Genomic DNA, 4,066 nt, shown 5'->3' on the forward strand with positions numbered 1-4,066 from the left:
AAAAAAAAAAAAAAAAAAAAAAAAAAAAAGTATGGGAGGGACTGAGGGATAAAAGACTACAAATTGGGTTTAGTATATACTGCTCGGGTGATGGGTGCACCAAAATATCACAAATCACCACTAAAGAACTTACTCATGTAACCAAATACCACCCATTCCCCCAAAATCTGTGGAAATAAAAATTAAAAAAAAAAAAAAAGGGGGAAAAAATGTTAGCGCAAGAGAATTAAAGCTCATCTTTCTTAGCACAAAATCAATTTGTAAAGTCTTTTTTATTTTTTCGAAATGGAGTTTTGCTCTTGTTGCCCAGGCTGGAGTGCAATGGCACAAACTTGCCTCACTGCAACCTCTGCCTTCTGGGTTCAAGAAATTCTCCTGCCTCAGCCTCCTAATAGCTGGGATTACAGACACCCGCCACCATGCCCCATTTATTTTTGTATTTTTAGTAGAAACAGGGTTTCACCATGTGGGCTGAGCTGGTCTCAAACTCGTGACCTTAGGTGATCCACCGCCTTGGCCTCCCAAAGAATTGGGATTACAAGCGTGAGCCACTGTGCCCTTCCAATTTGTAATATCTTACATGTGAAAATAAAAAATCAGGCCGGGCGCGGTGGCTGAAGCCTGTAATCCCAGCACTTTGGGAGGCCGAGACGGGCGGATCACAAGGTCAGGAGATCGAGACCATCCTGGCTAATACGGTGAAACCCCGTCTCTACTAAAGAATACAAAAAACTAGCCGGGTGACGAGGCGGGCACCTGTAGTCCCAGCTACTTGGGAGGCGGAGGCAGGAGAATGTCGTGGCCCTGGGAGGCGGAGCTTGCAGTGAGCTGAGATCCGGCCACCGCACTCCAGCCTGGGCGACAGAGCCAGACTCCGTCTCAAAAAAAAAAAAAAAAAAAAAAAATCAAAAAAAATCAAAAAAAAATCTCATGTACCCTATAAATATATACACCTACTATGTACCAACAAAAATTAAAAATTAAAATATTACAAAGTGGAAAACAAAAGAAAGTGAAGAAACAGAGTGGCTACTCCATAGGCAGTGCAATGTACAGGCTCCTCAACTGAGTATACTTATAGTTATTTCTGGATTATATGCTAAACAAGGTGTGGATTATTCATGAGATTTCTGGGAAACAGGTGGAGATTTCCCAGAAATCACAACTGGGAGTTCCTCCCCTTTTTAGACCATATAGGGTAATTTCTGGGTGTTTCCATGGCATTTGTAAACTGTCATGGTGCTGGTGGGAGTGTTTTTTAGTAAGCTAATGTGTTACGATTAGTATTTAATGAGCAGTGAGGACAACCAAAGGTCACTTTCTTTTTTTTTTTGAGACGGAGTTTTGCTCTTGTTTCCGAGGCTGGAGTGCAATTGTGCGATCTCAGTTCACTGCAACTTCCACCTCTCAGGTTCAAGCGATTCTCCTGCCTCAGTCTCCCATGTATCTGGGATTACAGGTGACCGCCACCAAGCCTGGTTAATTTTTGTACTTTTAGTAGAGATGGGATTTCACCATTTTGGCCAGTCTGGCCTCGAACTCCTGACCTCAGGTGATCTGCCCACCTCGGACTCCCAAAGTGCTGGGAGTACAGGTGTGAGCCACTGTGCCTGGCCCCCAAAGGTTACTTTCATGGCCCTCTTGGTTTTGGCAGGTTTTGGCTGGCTTCTTTACCGCATCCTGTTTTATCAGCAGAGTCTTTGTGACCCGTATCTTATGCCAACCTCCTATCTCATCCTGTGACTAAGAACACCTAAGCTCCTGGGAATGCAGTCCAGCAGGTCTCAGCCTTGTTTATTCAGGCCCTATTCAAGATGGAGTCGCTCTCGTTCAAATGCCTCTGACAATGTCTTTGCTTTTCTTTATTACTTTTTTTGAAACAGAGTCTTGTTTTGTTTTCCAAGCTGGAGTGCAGTGGTGTGATCTTGGCTCACTTCAACCTCTGCTTCCTGGGTTCAAGAGATTCTCCTGCCTCAGCCTCCTGAGCAGCTGGGACTACAGGCGCTCACCACCATGCCCAGCTAATTTTTGTACTTCTAGTAGAGACGGGATTTCACCATGTTGGCCAGGCTGGTCTCAAATTCCTAACCTCAAGTGATCTGCTGGCCTCGGCGTCCCAAAATGCTGGGATTACAGGCATGAGCTACTGTACATTGCCTTGCTTTTCTTTTAGAAAAAGTTTTCCTGTATCATCATATAAATCTTGCTGGGATTTTTTTTTTTTTTTTTTTTTTTTTTTTTTTTTGAGGCAGTCTTGCCCTGTCACCCAGGCTGGAGTGCAGTAGTACAACTTTGGCTCACCCCAAACTCCACCTCCCAGGTTCAAGGGATTCTCGTGCCTCAGCCTCTCAAGTAGCTGGGAGTACAGGTGCATGTCACCACCCCAGGCTAATTTTTATATTTTCAGTAGAGACAGGGTTTTGCCCTGTTGGCCAGCCTTGTCTCAAAATTCTGACTATGCAGGTGGATCACTTGAGGCCAGGAGTTCAAGACCAGCCCGACCCATATGGAGAAACCCCGTCTCCACTAAAAATACAAAAAATTAGCCAGGCGTGGTGGCACATGCCTATAATCCCAGCTACTCGGGAAGCTGAGGCAGGAGAATCGCTTGAACCTGGGAGGTGGAGGTTGCAGTGAACTGAGATCTTGCCATTGCACGCCAGCCTGGGGAACAAGAGCGAAACTTCATCTCAAAAATAAATAAATAAGTAATAAAAATAGACTGGGCGTGGTGGCTCATGCCTGTAATCCCAGCACTTTGGGAGGCCAAGGTGGGTCGATCACCTGAGGTCAGGAGTTTGAGCCCAGCCTGGCCAACATGGTGAAACCCTATCTCTACTAAAACTACAAAAATTAGCCAGGTGTAGTGGCAAGCACCTGTAGTCCCAGCTACTCAGGAGGCTGAGGTACAAGAATCACTTGAACCTAGGAGGCGGAGGTTGCAGTGAGCTGAGATTGAGCCACTGCACTCCAGCCTGGGCAACAGAGTGATACTCAGTCTCAAAAAATAAAAAAAATATTAAAAAATTAAATGTATATATCAGTTTGGGGAGAATTAACATCTATATTATGTTGCATCTTCTAGTCCATAATCATGGGATATCTCTCTCTTAGAACTTCTTTGATTTTTTTCACTAATATGTTATGGTTTTAAGCAAATAATTCCTATGTGCTAGATTTACACATAAGTGTTTTTTGAACAATTTAAGTGGTATAGGCTGCGCATGGTGGCTCATGCCTGTAATCCCAGCACTTTAGGAGGCCCAGGCAGGCGAATCACTTGAGTAAAGGAGCTCAAGATCTGTCTGGCCAAATCCTCTTTCTACTAAAAATACAAAAATTACCGGGCGTGGTGGGACACACCTGTCACAAAGTCAATTGATCAGTTAGGGTGGGGCAGGAACAGATCACAATGGTGGAATGTCATCAGTTAAGGTAGGAACTGACTATTTTCACTTCTTTTGTGGATCTTCAGTTGCTTCAGGCCATCTGGATGTCTACATGCAGGTCACAGGGGATACGATGGCTTAGCTTGACTCAGAGGCCTGACATTCCTGTCTTCTTATATTAATAAGAAAAATAAAACAAAATAGTGGTGAAGTGAAAATTTGGGGGGTGGTTTGGAGAGATAATGGGAGATGTTTCTCAGGGCTGCTTTGAGCAGTATTAGGGGTGGTATGGGAACCTAGAGTGGTAGAGATTAAACTGAGGAAAGATTTTGGGGTAGGGGGTGATACTGTGGGGTTGTTACTGGGAGGATTTGTCATATAGAATGATTGGTGATGGCCTGGATGTGTTTTTGTATGAATTGAGAAACTAAATGGGAGACACAAGGTCCAAATAAGAGAAGGAGAAAAACAGGTATTAAAGGGCTAAGAATTGGGAGGACCCAGGGCATTCAATTAGAGAGTGCCCAAGGGGTTCAGTGTAATTACTTGTTTGGTTGGCAAGTTTTGGGCTCTATCCTTGAGTTTTTTTTTTTTTTTTTTTTTTTTTTTAATGTTGTCATATACCAAGCCAGATTGATTTAGGTAAAACAACATTCTTCATTTAAAATATAGAGTCG

Source organism: Rhinopithecus bieti, unplaced genomic scaffold (genome assembly GCF_001698545.2).
Source record: "Rhinopithecus bieti isolate Rb0 unplaced genomic scaffold, ASM169854v2 scaffold_26426, whole genome shotgun sequence".
NCBI lineage: Eukaryota > Metazoa > Chordata > Mammalia > Primates > Cercopithecidae > Rhinopithecus > Rhinopithecus bieti.